Source organism: Alosa sapidissima, chromosome 5 (genome assembly GCF_018492685.1).
Source record: "Alosa sapidissima isolate fAloSap1 chromosome 5, fAloSap1.pri, whole genome shotgun sequence".
Taxonomy (NCBI): Eukaryota; Metazoa; Chordata; class Actinopteri; order Clupeiformes; family Clupeidae; genus Alosa; species Alosa sapidissima.
In genome coordinates, this window is record NC_055961.1 from 20,948,762 (window position 1) to 20,967,193 (window position 18,432).

An 18,432-nucleotide genomic window follows, 5' to 3' on the forward strand; every position below is an offset into this window, starting at 1 on the left:
CGGGTTAATGCTTAGATGAGATGCTATAAACATAGGCAACATAATCATCAATTTTGTGTGTGTAGGGGGAGTGGGGGACAAAAAAACAACATCTAGTGATGTGTCTTAGTTTGTGAATGAAAAGTTAAATTAAAATTGAAATTGCATATTGTGTAGGCACGGTTTAAAGAATATGACTACTGTTATTGTTTCTGTATGGTGCTGTTTGCTCTAAAGGCATGCATACACACTGCACTAACTAACTGAGACACCATGCAAGTGGTAACAGTAAATATTAGCAATTATTAATTACATGAACAATTAAAGTGGCCTGCTGAATTCTAAATACTGTATATTGAGTTGATATAATGAAACACAAACAAAAGAGCCTGAGCCCAAGTTCATTAACAATAACCTCCTCTCACCATTAATTAGCCTAAAGCAACTAACATGGTCAGCCTCATTATGCAAACAATCAGTCTGGGCATTGAAGCCCACAATATCTTGAACAGTCTCTGTGTACACAATATAACCCTGACAAGATAAGTAGCTTAATGCTCACATTGTTAGTTCGGTGTCATTAAATCAGGGACTGAATACCTCATACCACACAGCTCTTTGTGTGGATAATGCACCTAGAGATGGAAGCAGCTGCGTCCATTGATATGGTATTTACATAAGAAATATACCACGCACATTATAGATGTGTTTGGCAGAGGAGATGGTAACCACTAACCAGAATACTGTACCGCCAAGGTACAGTACAAAAGACTCCAACTGGGCACCAGTGTGTGGACACTCTCCAGGAAGGTCCACTCCGGTAATGATATGGGACACCCCGCAGCTACAGAATGGCCGTGGCATCCCTCTCGTCGTCTCCTGAAGAGATCACTCACTGCTGTAATCAGCGCATAAGCACATTTCAGGTCAGTTAACGGTCAGAGACTGATTGTGCATTGAGCTAAAGCGGCACAGGGTGCAGTTCCCTGCAAACCTCCATGTTGTGTCTAGAATAACTAGAAGCAATAACACTATGTTTGTAACAGATCTTTTTAATTAGAGTAGATGGATAATTTTATGTGATCGGAGATTCTCTGATTTTAGAATGCTCCTCAACCCTTAGTGTTTTGCATAATGTATGAAATTGTATTGTCTTTGTCCTGCGTGTCATGTATTAATTGTCCTAACACCAAGGACCATGTTGGAAATAAGTGTGCACTTTAACATGTTATCCTTTGGATTATGTTGTCTGTCAAATCCAAAATAAATCAAATAAAACACACTCTGTCTAGAATAACTAGAAGCAATGAGAACATGTTTCCTTAACCTAAAATTTGTTTGTTTACTGTTCGTTTTCTTATTGTTAATTTTCCACCTGAGCAGTATCATATAAAAGCTCAGATCATACTGTAGCAATGTGTATAGCAAGAGGATGCTTACATACTGTACTTCACCACCATGACCCTACAGAAAGATAAAAACAAATGCTAACAATGGACCTTAGTGAATGGATTGGCAAATCAACAACTTGCAAAACCATAAGCACTGTCAGGGGTTTGGAGAGGTTCTCACTTGAAAGCATTAAATAAGATTTTGCATTGATGGTAGAGGTTTGATGGCATCAGCCTGTATAATCCAGTATGCTCCAACATTTTCATTCTCCGAGGTCCTCTCGTGCAGTGCCCTGAAAACCCACTGGGAAAATTATTTGCTTACCATGCTTGTAATATAAAATATAGTTGCGGCTTACAGTACACATATAGTGAACCATATGCTTGCCTGTGGCCCTGTACACCCACTATGTATGTTTACAAGGACATTTCTCATGGGAACAGTGTAGGCCCGGGATCTGTATAGCGCCTTAAAACAATTTAATATTTTGGAGTTATATTAATAAAATAAAAATGAATTGAATTATAAATTAATTTGAAATTATATAAATTATAAATTATTATAAATTGTATTTAATTGAACTGTAGCTGTAACATGATTGTACTGTCTCTACATTCTTATTCTTCAGTCTCTCCCTAAAGTTGAAATTTAGAACAGCATCCAACAAATTGCTTCTCGTACTACATGCAGAGCTACCAAAAAAAAGAACAGAATTTGAAGTGCTCTTTGCTGAAAGAGTACAAACACACACTTTCATAAGAATCAAAAGGTTATTTCATAGCTTAAAGCAAAAAATAAAACTGTTTTCTAAGAATGTGTTTTATTTAGCTTGAACTTGATTTGTTTCCAGGCCTCACACCAAGTGGCATCGTACATCATTGCGAAGACCTTTCTTGTGTGATTTAGGATATGGAGTTTGTTTTCAGTTTTATAACTGTGAGTCACCAGTGCCAGAGACATTTACAGTAATCACAGATAGAAGACAGGTACTGACAGTTGGCCCTTTAAGGTCTTTGGATTAATAAATATAAGACTGACCATTCCACTGAGGGCACAGTGACACCAGAATCTCCCTCTCTCTCTTGCTCTCTCTCTCTTAGACAAATGCACCCATATGCACATTATTGCAGATGAACACAGATAGACAAGATATGCAGAGAATAGAACAGATGTTGTCATAGAAACAACTATGGAAGTTTCAGAGCCAAAGGTCACAATTACCCAGTTTCTTTCTTTGGCAGAGATAGAAGCCTTCTGTACTTATTCACTTAAAAAGCAACACATTACAATGGCAAATATTAGTAACTTATAGCTCTATAGGTAGCATAGGGTTTCATTTAAACCCCTCAGACATACAATTTTTACAGACTAAACAATTTTTGAGTTTTATTTTGAGAGCTCTTTTCTGTGGTTGTACTTGATATTAGATACTAATTATTATCTAAAATGCATCGTGAGATACGTTTTCTAATCATTTATATAATTGTGTTCATCAATGAATTAAGTATTAGCCGGATATCGTACTGAAGGACACAAAAGAAAACAATGCTGCCTCCTTTTATGCTGTGAGCATTTGTTGTGTGACCACGTTGATGGTTCCTTGGTTCCAGTTCTCAGTTCCAACTAAATTTTCTTTACCGCCTTTAATATGACAAGCTGCACTAAAGTGCCTGGAAAAGAGGCTAACTGTTCACATGCTCCCATTGCAGGTGATTGAACAGAAGTCATGCTTTCATTTCTACTGAGCCCTAGTTGTGTGTTGCCACGGTTGAGACTCGACTGGAAGGTGCAGCTCCTAATGGTGGTGGACATGCTGGAGTCCTCCCCTGGGTCCTCCTCGCATGCAGTGAACTGGGGTAAATTGGATAATGTGTGAAAACACAGCAAATGAGCAGGTGTACCGTCACATCTGGACCGTAACCATGGTTACACTCACACACTGTCTGTTGGTAAACAAAAACCCGCGCGGGCCCCACCCAGAGGGCACTACCAGGCTTCATAGCCTACTGGGTTCTGGGAAGGCTGCCAGCATTCCAGCGTTTCACTTTTAGGTTTACTAAGTGAGGGACACGTTTTGAAGGGTGGTAATGAATATTGCTGAGTGTGCAAGGTTTGAAGTTCACTTATCTGATAAAAATTATAGATCTTTGTCCAACACATACCTATGCACTGTTATCTGATTGATTGATTGATTGATTGATTGATTGATTGATTGATTGCATACACATCATGGAATTGGAATAGTGTCAGCATGTGTTTTGCTTATTTTCATAGAGAGGGCTGTTTTTTTTTTTTTTATCGGGCAGCCGTGGCCTACTGGTTAGCGCTTCGGACTTGTAACTGGAGGGTTGCTGGTTTGAACCCCGACCAGTAGGCACGGCTGAAGTGCCCTTGAGCAAGGCACCTAACCCCTCACTGCTCCCCGAGCGCCGCTGTTGTTGCAGGCAGCTCACTGCGCCGGGATTAGTGTGTGCTTCACCTCACTGTGTGTGCAGTGTGTTTCACTAATTCACGGATTGGGATAAATGCAGAGACCAAATTTCCCTCACAGGATCAAAAGAGTATATATACTTATACTTTTGTGGGTAAAGTAAAGTCAACTCTTGGACGTTTACAAAGAGGGCAGTTTATCTATACATTTCTGTCACATGTTCACTGGCGCTTCAGCATGTGACAGAATCGTGCTTTCTGTTCAGATAACGATTATATAAAGTTTTACATGACAGTTTATTTAATAAAAATGGATCTTCCCACACACAATAATCAATTAGCAACATCTTCAAGTGATATCACTGTTTTAGCTCTGCCACAGGCTTCACAGTTATCATTAGATTTCATAGATAAATATTTTATGGCACTTCATTAAAACCAGGTATCTGGATTACGACATGGTAGTAGCCAAATGTAATCATATGACTGGAGCAGTCGTTTAAGGTATCATTAATTTTATTCAGATTGGATAGTCTTTGTATATTCAGTTGCGGACGTTAATGACAATAGTTTCATCAGCATGCAGTTGATCTAAAGTCTATTTCACTGTCACGCTTGAAAAACTAACAGAACTAGATGTACTGCAGAGCGGTACAAAATATGACCGCCGCCAGGTCCAGCACATTTTTTCCACAAAAATGTTGTAACATTTGTCAAATTGTGTTCATTTCCTAATTTGTTCCTTTTTTTGTGTTTCTAATTGAGTGTGTGCAGAGTGTGTGGTTGTTTTTTATGTATATGTGTGTTTAATTGAGTGTGTGTGCCTGCATGTCAGTTAGTTTTGTGTGTGTGTGTGTGTGTGTGTGTGTGTGTGTGTGTGTGTGTGTGTGTGTGTATGTAGGTGTGTTTGTATGTGTGGGTGCATGTGTGTGAGGGTGTGTGTTTGTGTGCACTGGCGCCTTAATGCAGGGGTTTACCTGTTAAGTAGACAGAATTTCAAAAAAACTCCTGGGGAACCCACCGACACGACAAACACATGGAAAAGCTTGAAATGTCCATGTGTAACCCATCTTTTAACTTTAAGCCTATAGTGTTGTAAAAGTTCAACGCTGTTGTTTTCCTAAAATAGGCGGGTCAGATCGCGGGCCGGGTATCAATACCATTTGCGGTTGGGGGGGGTTGGGGGCCTTAAAAACATATAGCCCAGGGGCAGGGTTGGGTAGTAACGGATTACATGTAATCTGGATTACGTAATCAGATTACAAAAATCAAGTAACTACAGTGTATAATCAGCCCAGATTACAATAAAAAAATGTGTAATCAGATTACAATTACATTGTTGGGGATTACCTGATTACATTTTATCATACAAACAATGCAACTTTTTTATGATAGTCTAGCTATCTTTTAATTTTACAAGCTTCGGGCTTGCCGGTTCGATCCCCGACCAGTAGAAAAAATGTGGGCGGGGGAAGTGGTTGAGCACTGCTCTCCCATGCCCACATCCACGGCTGAAGTGCCCTTGAGTAAGGCACCTAACCCCTCACTGATCCCCGAGCGCCGCTGTAGCAGACAGCTCACTGCTCCGGGTTGGTGTGTGCTTCACCTCACTGTGTGCTCATTGTGTGCTTCATCTCACTGTGTGTTAACTGTGTGCTGTGTGTGCTTCACTAATTCACGGATTGGGAGACCAAATTTCCCTCACGGGATCAAAACTTACTAAATTATTATGACCGCCGCGCAGCGAAGCGGCGGTCATATAGGTTTGGTCAGATTTTTTTTTTTTTTTTCCGCATGTCCAAATTTCTGTCAAGGATTCCCGGGACACTGTAAGACCGGAGTACACGAAACTTGGTGGGCATGTAACCCCACATGGATAGCATGGAACCTTCGTTTTTCGTTTTGATCTGTAGCCCCCCCCCCTGGACTGGACCCCCCGAAATGAGGGTAGGGCAGACACAGTTTTCTGTGAATATCTTGAGAACCGTAGGGCCTAGGATGACCAATTTTTTCCGTATGTTTGCCTCCAGGGGTCATCTTAACCCATTCCATGTGCACACATGTGCATAAACTGATGCACACGCTAGAGATGCGCGGTTCGCGGTTACAGCCGCGGACTCCGCGGTTAAACGGCGGATCGGGCGGATGACGTGAAGAAATATAATATTTTAATTAAATTCGGGCGGGTGGCGGTTGAACCAATCAAATGAAAAAAATATAGCCTATACATTGTTAAGTTGTGTTACCTACATCCGAAAAAAAACGAGCACACTTTGAAATAGTCAAATTTCCATCAGGCAGTTTGGCCTAGTTGCTTCTATGCATGCTGCTTTGTTTATCTATCAGAGACGATGTTGCGGAATTGGTGTATTCCGATGTTTCACTGAGCAACCCCTCACGCACGCACACACACACACACACACACACACACACACACACACACACACACACACACACACTAAAGGTAACAAAGTTTAAATTAAGTAGCCTATCATAGCCTACCAGCATGTTTTCCTCTCCAGTGTGCAATAAGAAAGTAGAATAGGCTACAGTGCAAGTTGACCGATGATTCATCTCCCATGTCGCGTCTCGTTGCAGAGCCTTGGTAGGCCACTAAGCAAATCTGCAACCTATGACCCCAGCTGCCAGTATTGGAGGAGGCCTAAACATCTCGTAGATGAGACTGACTGGGTTATTTTGTTTCGATATTATATATAAAACACATAGTCATTGTAGCCTACCATTCAGGGAATAGGCATTTAAAAGGGAGACAGATTATGGAGTGATATGACTCAGAACTGACATCGGGCAATGGCAGTGCGAGATGTTCAGAACGTAAGAGCTAAAACTTCTACAAGCTTAGTAACATCCACAGCGGAAAAAAGAAGGTAAGAAAAATAGTCGGAAAACTTAGATGTGGGGGGCCATGCAATAAATTAATTTATGTGCACATTTAGAGACTGTACACCAACAGAGTTTTCTGTGAATATCTTGAGAAATGTAGGGCCTAGGATGACCAATTTTTTGCGTATGTTTGCCTCCAGGGGTCATGTTAACCCATTCCATATGCACACATGTGCATAAACAGATATTCACACACACACATACATTCACAGTAATTATACGTATGACACATACACACACAGTAGTAGACATATGTACGCATGCATGCACATGCGCACACACAGGCACACCCACAAGCACATGCGCGCACACACACACACACACACACACACACACACACACACACACAAACATAAACACTTACACTCACACATGCACACAATTCAAGAATTTCTCAGAATTATGAACAGGAAAGATGGGGGTGGGGTTGTATAAAATGTATTTTACTGTACATGTGGAATCTATGAACTAATCATGTTTTGGTACTTGTTGTCTAGCAGATACCAGTGAGAATTGAGTGTGCATATTGCAATTCAGTGAGACAGTTAGAATCATATATGCCTTTCACCTTTTGTTTTTAGCCAGCAGCCAGACCAGCAGATACCCTGACTTTGCAGAATTACTGAAGCTAAGCAGGCTTAGTTAGTACTTGGATAAGAAACTTCCTTGGAAGAGTAAGTTCCTGCTGGAAGTGGTGTTGGTGGCTGGCCAGTAGGTGGCACTCTTCCCTGTGGCCAAAAGCCACCAAACAAATAATCAATCCCAATGTCCTATTGCAGTGACAGGGACACTGTACTGCAGGAGATGTTTTCCTTTGCATGAATGTTAAATTGAGGTCCTGACTCACCATGGTTGTTAAAGATCCCATGGCACTTATCGCAAAGAGTAGGTGGTTTCCTGATTTGCTTTATTTATGTACACATACATAAATACACACACACATGCACACACATACACATAAACACACACACACAAAGACACGTAAACACACACACACTACACATGCACACACACATACATTCACACACACGACACGCACACAAACACAGAAACACACACACACACACACACACACACACACAAAACACATATACACAAAAACAACCACACACTCTGCACACACTCAATTACAAACACACAAAAAAGGAACAAAGTAGGAAATGAACACAATTTTACAAGCGTGACTTTTTTTTGTGGAAAAAATGTGCTGGACTAGGCGGTGGTCATATTTTGTACCGCTCTGCGGTACATCTTGTTTAATGAGGTTTTATCACTGAAAACGAATATTTCTGAAAACTTTGGGCAAAGTTGAGATGTGGGAAAACTCATGGTTTCACTTTCATCAAGAGAAAAAACAGCGCTGACATGTTGTTCCCTCATTCGTTTGATAACTTACAAAAGACCAGAAAACAATGTTAAGGCATTTGTGGAGAAGAAGGATGGTTTGTGTGTTTTCTTCCTACACCTCACGGTAAGCTATTTCGTTGCTCTGATTGGTTAGTTCTTAGGTCTATCCAATTGAGTGCAGAGGCCCCCTCCCCCCCCTTTCGGTTGCCCCGTAATTACGTCCCAATGGAGCAGTATCAGACTCATATTCTGACTAGAATTTAGTATGGCTACGTCAGGCTACAGTCACTACATGTACACATAAATTCATTTATTGTATGGCCCCCCATGAACGAAAGTCCACGAAACTTGGCATTCATTTAGAGGGTGTCATAATGATCCTACACTTCCAATTTCGTGCAGTTTTGACCATGTCAGGTCACAGATACTGTACCTGCGATTACAACACCTCATTTTTACTTTTTCATTTTTAACTAGGTGGTGCTATACATGAAATGAGTGGTTATGGAATGGGTTGACATGGCCCCTTAAGATCAATATACAAAAAAAAAGATGGTCCTCCTAAACCCTACAGTTCTCGAGATATTCACAGAATACTGTGTCCGCCCTACCCTCCTTTTGGGGGGTCTAGTCCAGCGGGGGGGTGGGGGGGTGGGGCTACAGATCAAAACGAAAAACGATGATGGTTCCATGCTATCCTTGTGGGGCTACATGCCCACCAAGTTTCGTTTCGTGCACCCCGGTCTTTCAGTGTCCCGGGAATCCTTGACGGAAAGTTGCTCATGCGCTTCACTGCGCAGCGGTCATAATAATCTGCACAGAAACAATAATGACATTCTGTGTAAAATTGTGGATCTTCTCTATGTATGTAACATAAAACAATGACTTGGTAGACTGGCTGATGATGGCCTTGTCAGATGATCCATATCATCCACTGTGAGCACATTTGGGATAAGGTCAGAGCAATTTGAAGGCCTTGTTACTCAAAGTCCTCTCAATTTCGTCCACACTGCAGTCACCTTGCCTGAAGTCTCTTGGCTGGCTGGCACTCAACTGGGGATAACTATCCTAATGTGTTCTTGCTGTAAGAGAGCCACCCGAGACTCAGCCAGGGATACAGATAGAGATAGGTTTCTCTTAGTGGATGTGTAGGCCTGCAGGTTAATGGTCGAAGCATGTTGCTTCTGAATCAAACCAGACTCCCAGGGTAGCTGTCAAGGACACAAGAAAGAAGGAAGGAAGGAACCCTACAAGGAAACCAAAAAGTAACTAGGAAGGGACCCGTCTATCACATTAATTTATAGACACACACACACACATTACACACACACACACACACAAACACACACATGTACACACACACACATACACAAAAAATACACACACCCACACACACAAAAACACACACGCAAACACACACATGTACACAAACACACACACACACATTTCCTTTTTCTCCCAGACATGCCACATTTTTTAGAAACCTGTCATAGCCTTGTGCTCAGTAAATCAATGCTCACATTTGGCCAGATTTTCAGTCTCTCCTTCGCCGGAGGTTTGATTGGGAATGGAGACTAGTCTGCGGCTATGATCCAGGCTGTCCTCCAGTGCCTCAATCAGAGAGCTGGCAGCTCTCGTTAATCAGGTCTGATTAGGAAGGCTGCGATTTCAGCTGAATAATGGGGGCTTTTGCTCCAGTAACTCTCTCCAATGTCCTGCTATTAAATGCACGGGTTTAATGACCGTTAATGTCACTGCGAGTGCGGGCCCCATAAAGACATTACTTCTATAATTTTGAGTGGTCCTTGAAGCAGACAGGTACCCTCTCAATACTCCATCGCCCCCCCCCCCCCCCCCTCTCTCTCTCTCCCTCTTTCCACCTCTCACACTCTCTCTCTCTCTCTTTCTCTCTCTCCTCTCCTTCTCAATTTTCTTGTTCTTTATGGCTTGCTGACTTGGCTAAGGAGAGCAGAGGCCAATTGTGCATGATGCTTCGGTATAGACTTCATCACTTCTGCTTTTTTTACTCTGAGCAAAGAACTGGAACTCCTTAAAGGGACAATGTAGCATTAATATACCGCAGGTCAATACGTGTGACGGTGTGTGTGTGTGTGTGTGTGTGTGTGTGTGTGTGTTTTCCAGCCTGGAAGTCAGCCCGAATATCCCCTTCCCCTTTCCCATTGCTGGGGGCAAACATCTTACTGTGTATGAGCAATACTTGCCGGCAATCAGAGACACCTGTCTGATTTCCAAATAGACACACCTGTTTCTCCATTGGCCTGCAGTGACCGTTGCCCCCACCAATAAGGCGGCGCTACTTACAGTATGTACGTTCTGGAGCCCAATGTAGTATTTAGCTTTCTAATATCTATGTGAGCAACAGTGTCATAGTCAGCCATGTCACCTGAGCGCACTTGAGTTGGTTTAGATTACAACAAAAAGGTCGTCACTAGAGAAGTGAGATGTTTGGCTTCTGGTACTGCCTTTGTTGTATACAAGATATCGACAGCTCAATAACTGACGAACAGAAAATGATTAAGCGTTTGACGAGAAGAAGGACGTTTTTAGCCATTCTCTCCACAGGGTTTACAGATTTCGTTGCTCTGATTGGTTAGATCCAAATGCATGCAGAGGGATTTTTTTCCCCCATTAATCTTTCGAAAACTGCCACACAATCAAATACATATCACGTGTTACCATACAAACATTCTGATATGAATTTGAGTCTGGCCATGCCAGGCTAAGCTTTTAGTTAGACTCAACACAAGGTTGACATTTGGTTTGATATGTTAATACTACACCTGTGTGTGTGTGTGTGTGTGTGTGTATGTGTGTGTGTGTGTGTGGTTGTTGTTATTTAGTGAGAATGTGATTGTTTTGTTGGAAATAAAGTGGTGCTTGTATTAGATATGGGATATTCATTAAGGCACTAAAAAAAAGGTTTGCTTGGTTTTATGTGAAATCAAATGCTGTTTCAGAAGCAAGTTCGGCATCAACCCATTGCGACTCCCCTAAGAGCTATTTCAATAGCCTTGTATGTTTTTCACAACAATCCATCTCCCTCTGGCTGTTTGGTCTCTTCATTTGCCAAAAGCAGTCTTCTTGCTGACCCATCTCTCAAAGCTACATATAAGGCATCAAATGTTTTACTGTTTCGTATCTGGATCCTATCTAAAACACCTGAAAAAAAAAAGAATTCCCAAACCGCTTTGTGGTGCTGAGAATACACACAATATTAGGATTTGTTCTGGAACACATTTTATCTTCTGTGTTCACAAGAGGAGGATCTATTTTTGATTCTTTTAATTAATTCCCGTAATTATTTCTTGCTTGCAAGGAATGTGACAGTGTCCATTTGCCAATCCTGATGACTGACATATAGCCCACATAACACATGATGGACCATACTGAAAATAAATCCTCAGCACTTGATGTGCCACAATACAGTTTTTCAAAACACCATTCTCTGAACCAATGCTCAGTTGCAGAACTCATTGACACTTTCTGCAAAACTCTAAACACATTTCCATGCAATAAAACACATTTTGCATTGTGATGCACTTGTGATGCATAATGGTAAACACAAGTGGCAAAAAGTAAACACAAAGAAAGCACAAATGTGTCACAAGAACTTTTCTAGGAAGTTTTCATTTGTGAAAGTGAACTTCCCATATGTAACAAGCTCACGACTCATTTGATCCAAAGCCTTACGGTTTTCTGAGCACATCCCCAGCCTATTAGGAGTTTTCTTCAAAATTCAGGGGAGTAAGTTAATTTCAAATTTGTCGAACTGCTCTAATAGAAAACTCAAAACGGCCCCTACAATGAAGGCCCTCTCAGTCAAAGCACTGAATGCTAAAAGCCATTGTCTGCTCAAGGAGAAAGTCAAGCATAGAGGTAGGGCTTGGCAGGCCGAGCTTCATGTCCAGATGTCTCCCATTCGGATCCAGCACAGCAGAAGAACACTGGAAGGAACTCAGATCCTCAATTCAAGAGGACAACACAGACAAACACATACACAAACAGATACACAGAAGAGTACACAATCATGTGTAGATATATCCCCATGTACAAAAGTATGTAGACATAGGAAAGAATATTTTCTCTGACAGATATTTCACTGTCCTAACTTTTTTAAGTACTATGACCACTAATATGTCATGACTATTTCTTGCAGAGGGCAATTTAGATGCCTGTCAGACCAGAATGTAAAGAAATCAAGACATCGTTCAGTGCTGTTCTGCAGCCCACAAAATGACACTTCTATGTCATTCTTTAGATGAATTCACCACAGACCATCTCACAGTCATAAGCCTGGTAGCTTTTATCAAACTCTGGTTGTCTGTGACCGCTGCCTCTCACAACATGACTATACAAATGGTCAGTGGAACATGAGAAAAGTGCATGCTGGGACAAGCATAGATACAGTAGATCACCGTCTCGATCACTCCACGTTTATACGCATCCCTGTGACAAGACAGGACAGGAACACTATCATCATGCACTTTCTCATTTCTTTCGTATCAATATGAGTCCAACATGGATATACTGTAAGGAAGGATTCTACACTGTGCAACAGAACACCGTGTTTCATACAGACACTTGTAGGCAAGTTTTCAGTGGTCTGCGCCTAGAACAAAGCAAGGGGGGGGGGGGGTGAAAAGAGAACGCAGTAGGGAGGGTGATTGATTATATAGATGTGTGGGAGGGATTGTAGCCATGAGTGGTTTGGATCCCAGGTTCATGCCAAGATCAATGCTGTCTCACCAGGAAACAGAAACTCTCTCTGTTTCAGGGAATTTTAAGGGTATATTGAGTGGATTTGTACATGGATTTCTGAGATAATTAGGATAATTAGGGTTGGCTGTCACATTCCAACACAATAAGGAAAAATTACAGGAGGGCCCACAATTAAAAGCCAAATAAAGCCTATTAAGTGGTGACCCTGGGTTTCAGGGAAAATAAGATGAATTTTATTTAAAGGAGCGTTGGGAAGTTTTGGTCTAAAATTGGCGAGTTACCAAAATAAACATACAACAATTGAGCACACACCACTAACAGTCCAGCTGGCACTGATTACAGCCTGAAAACGGTTGTCTATTGAGTTATATTGTTGGCAATGTGCTGTTAAAGCTTATCTTAAAAAAACAACACAACTTTGTAGCCTGGTCTCATAGCCCGGTCATCTAGTAGCTACAGGTATACTTATCTCTTCAATGCATGACCATATACGATGTAAGTTCATTTGAAAGTGATACCATAAGCAGCTGCTCTTAAAAATGTGTTAAACCGTTGCATAGAGTTGGGATGTTTGGAATTTTGTGTTCCATAGTTTTGTCCGCATTATTATTATTATTATTATTATTATTATTATTATTATCATCATGTTTGTCAATCATGGGTGGCAATATGTCAATTTGTATGTTCCAATCAAGTGAATCAAGTATCAGATGCTCTGGTCAAAGTAAAGATGCTCTGACGTTTTTGGTATGTGTAGTCTATATAGTATTCCAACAGTGAGATTTTGTGAGTCTGGTTTGAATAGTACTGTAAAAGTAACAGTAATTGTAGCCTACTCCTTCGAGCGCTCAAATCGTTTTATTGTGTAATGCATCACATGTACCCATTCACACATACATTCACGGCAGAGGCTGTCACACAAAGTGCCAACCTGCATAGCTGGAGCAGTCTGGGCTTCAGTCAGTGTTTTGCTCAAGGACACTTCAACAGGCTCAGAAGGAACCAATCTCAAACTGGCAACCTTTCGGATGCTGAACAACTCCTCCACGACTCCTCCACATTCTGTGCCACTGCCGTCCAAAATGCACTTTCACAATGATTATACCTGTCACAATGATTATCTCGGATTTTTGCTTTTAAAGATAATAGTGTTGGAATAGCCTTTCTGAATTACTCCAGGCATGAAAGTTAGCTGTGCGTCACCTCCTTCATGGTGACTGACTAATTGGCTAGTTCCGTAAGTCAAATCAGACTGTGGGGCTGTTCAGTCAGGTAAGCATGGCGGCCATTACAGGTGTAATCACTCTTTGCAGAGCTGGCTGCTCAAATGGAGATAACCACTCACTCACTCTCTCCAGCGCGCTGCCTTACACAGACAGAGATAATTACTCTAAACTGAGAGAGACCCCGATCCGGCTCGCCATTATAGCTCCTCCTCAGAGCGTCTAAACCACACTGAGAGATAACTGTTCGGTAGAGACGTGCTGAAGTTCAAGGGATCACTCCACACCTATCAAATGCTTACAACAAAACCTTCCTCGGAAGGTGTATACCACTGTTTAATACTCATCTAACTCATTCCAACCAGGGATGTAGTGGAGACTAAACGCAAGTAAACACAGTTTATCCACCTCTGAAATTTCAGAAATAGAGTTTATCTACCTCTTATTAAAGTTTATCCACCTCTCAAAAGAGTTTATTCACCAATTGCAACTTTTCACATTAAAAGATCACACTGTATTACATCATTAACACCCTAAGAATCATTTAATACCACTGGTATTGTTATAAACATTGGACAATGACATCCACCATCATTAAACATGTTCTGAATGTCTCTTGCACTCCTCTCTATCTCTCTCGCTATTTCTTTTATCCTCTCTTTTTGACATCAGGCCAGATTTATGTATTTTAAGTTGCTAGCAAGATCATAAAGATGGGTGGTGTAAAATATGAATGTTTTGAACACCATATCTAAAGCTACTTTTGCTTAAATTCATGCAACTTTTATGAATTAAGATTGTAAGAAGCTGAGAAATATTTGGTCTCATATTAAAATTGATTTAACAGAGCTGTTTTGATTTAAATCTGATTTACACCACTTGGAAAACTTTTAGGCTGACATTTGGTTCTTCAAAAAAAGAAAAAAAAAAGAAACTAGTGGACCCTAAGGACTACTCTAAGAAAATGTATTATTTTCCCTTCTTAGAGCTCCCTGTCCTAAACTCTCCTAGTGGAGAGGTGTATGCAGTTTAGCATAATCATTATGTGAGTGTACCAAAACAATTGGGCTTAGCTTGAACCTCTGCCCTAACTATTTCAAAATTAATTAGGTACTGTTTGCACTTCCTGTGTGCAGCTGTTCTGTGGGAGGTAGTCGATTTACAGTAGCTGAGGCCCCAGCATTTACTACTGGGTGTAGAGAAGCACGTAGGCACAATCTCAGTGATTTTCACCCCATTTCTAAGGACTGCACCTATCCCTGTTTGAGTGGTTTAAGCAGGGGGCTTTTCCATCTCCAAGTATCACATTTGCACAGTAAGCTGTCTTTAGAACTCGTATGCAAAACATTGTCTCGTTTTGATTTCAGTGCCCTTTTCATAAACATACGAGTTCTGTTCAGTCTGCAGATTACTGCAATGAAAAACAGTTTACTCAGTTTAACGTATTGTCTTAGCCAGTGAATACTGATGCATGGAGAGACGCACCACAGACAGACTGGCAGCTTTGTGTTCTTCATTTGTTTACTGTGCGAAGACTCGTGATGATGAGTGCTCTCAATGTGTTTATTAGACATATGTATCGGAGTCTTCGGTGACACCTCATCTGTTTCGCCCTAATAAACGTCAGGAGAGGCGGTGGGATTTCCTCAGAATCCTTCAGTCCTGACACGGACTCCATTCTGTTCTCTTTTCCTTTCCCCAGGCAAAGGTAATTACTTTTCCCCCTGACGTTCCTGACGCTTTCTTGCCATTCTTAGGCTTGACTCCTTTGTATCCCACACGTATCCCTCGGTTGTGTTTGCCAGCAGTGACAGCTTTATTTGCTTATATCAAATGTTCTTTCTTTATACAGAGCACAAACACAGACACACACACACACACACACACACACATCCACACACACACACACACACACACACACACACACACACACACACACACAATGCACACAACCTTACAAAAAATGATAGGAAACGCAATATGTAGGACATCAAAGGCAAAACACAAGCAAAGTATCTTTTTCTCTTCTGCCAAAAATTGCTTGTGTGACTTCTGAAACCTTGTTAAAGTGTTTTTTTTTCCCCCACGTCATTGTAGATTCCTTCTTTGATGGCATCATGCAATATCGCAGAGAAACATCTTAAAGATTGCCTTCTGAACAGAGCATTTCCAAGGATATTTCATAATGTAGAATAACTAGTTCACTGTAATGGTGCATCCAGACTGGATTATTGCTGTGATCTTTCATCAGAATGGCAAACACTTCAGCAGTAGGCCTACATCAACACGAGGCTCTCACAGGTACAAAGTGTTTGTACTTTTATCACCGGAAGTCACCTTTTTCAGTGTCTCATCCCAGAGCTCTCTCTTCAGTGGCTGCCTGTCAATACTGACAAATCTCAGAGTGCTCCTCCTCACGCCCACGTATTTACTTGCCCTCTTGGTCCATAAACCGTTGTCACTGTAATATGGAGCAGCTTGTATGGAGTGACAGTTGTTCCAGATGCTAGCAGAACAATGAAATATACTCTCATATGAAATGGACGGAATGTGTGTTTTATGACCTTGTAAATGGCAGTAGGAAAGAGAAAAAGAAAATGTCTGAACTAGTTACAGGCATGAAAACGGGTCAGGGGTGAAAAAGGTGAGAAGGGCGCGCAAAGAGGGAAATGGCTGTTTCATAGCAAAACAAGCGCAAGTGACATTGTTGCCAATAGTGCATAGCTTCCATGGAGTATGAAGTTGCCTAAAACCAGAGATTTATAAAGAAAACAAACTACAAAATTACACATTTTTACAAACAAATACCTTTATTTCTTCTTTTTGGCTTGGGCCTAAGTGTGAAGGGGCCCACTTGCGCTGTTTGGAAACATGCTTCAGCCTGGCCCTCCTCTCCTCCTCAGTAATCTACAGGAGTTTTCTTTCTTTCTTTCTTTATTTCTTTGTGCCTGAAGTTATCAGACATTTCTGAAGATTTCATAGGCCTAATTGACACTTCATAATAGAGTATTAGAATAAGTCTGAATAAGATACGTCTGAATATTTGTTGGACCAAACCAGGTAATAAATAAACTTGGGTAGGGTAGACTAGGCTTTAATTTGTAAAATTGGTTTGAAATGTTTTAACCTGCAGCCTAGGCTACTTACAGATTGTGGCATTGTGCTAGTGTGTTTAACCAACCAATGAAGTTGTGTGAACAGTGTTCCAGTACATGTTAAACCCTGTAGACACAGACTAGGCCTAGGCCTACTGATCAGGCCACTGAACGTTTCTTAAAAGACAGCATTACCATGTCAAACACTGCTTTTGTCTCTGAACTCGACAAAACGCACCAGCCCAGTTTAGGAGCATTTAATTCAACTATTTAGTTATTCACATTAGCCTTTGCTATACTGATAAAGTATGCCGATTTGCTTCACCTTTTGTCGATCTAGATGGCTAAAACTGCACGTATTCTTCATCAAATGAACTCGTTATGTCTATATTTCTGTCCAATATCGCTAACTTTAACAGCCTATGCTACGTTGCTACACCAATCTCAACGTCTTTTTCTGACAGAAGTTGAAAGTTTCAACTAGCCCACCTGTGACATCAATAAGCATCTCTCCTGGCCGGGCTCACATTCCAGCTGACATTTCAGACGCATATATCTGTAGTCACACAGACAGGGAGGCTATTCCAGCGCAAGCGTTCTGTTCGCGTTGCATCCGCGGCAAAAAAATTAGCTTCCACTGTTTAATAGGCTAAATGCAGAGGGGCTGCATTGACATAATCGTTGCTGGATCAGACAAGTTTTTAATTGGGCTCTTGTCTTACAACGCATCAAGTTGCGTTTGCGTATCTGCGCGTGATTTGTAAACTCAGTTGTAACCCCCCCCCCCCCCAATATTTTCTCATCGGATCTGAGCGAACCACGTAAGTCCCCTATTTTGGATTCAAAACGGCAAATTTTGCCGAAAGGTGAGGAGTTTTCATGCCTGCAGTTAAGTCTGTTGAAGTAGCCTACCAGACTCTGGTCCATGGACTAGTGCAATTGAATCTTGTTTAAACCGTGCCCACTCGCATTCAAGCCATAGGCTACCTGTCAACACTCCCATAGGCTATTTCAAGGTCATCTCCCAGCACCCTCCCGTTTTGTTATTTCTCCCGGAAAACTCCCGTAATTTGCATGGCCATCAAACTTAATTTTAAAATCATTGATCCGTTCATTTTTTCTGTTAGTCTGACATCTCTCTCACTTTCAATTTCAACCGTTTTGTCATAGGCTAAAACCTGGCTACCCAAAACCCAAATAAGGAAGAGGGTGCCGACTGCACAGCCTGAGTCTCGCAAGCAAGCGGGCTAGTTTAATAGCTCCAGAACTAGCTGTTGTAAAATTGTTGGGAATTTAACACATCACATAAACTGTTATTGAGT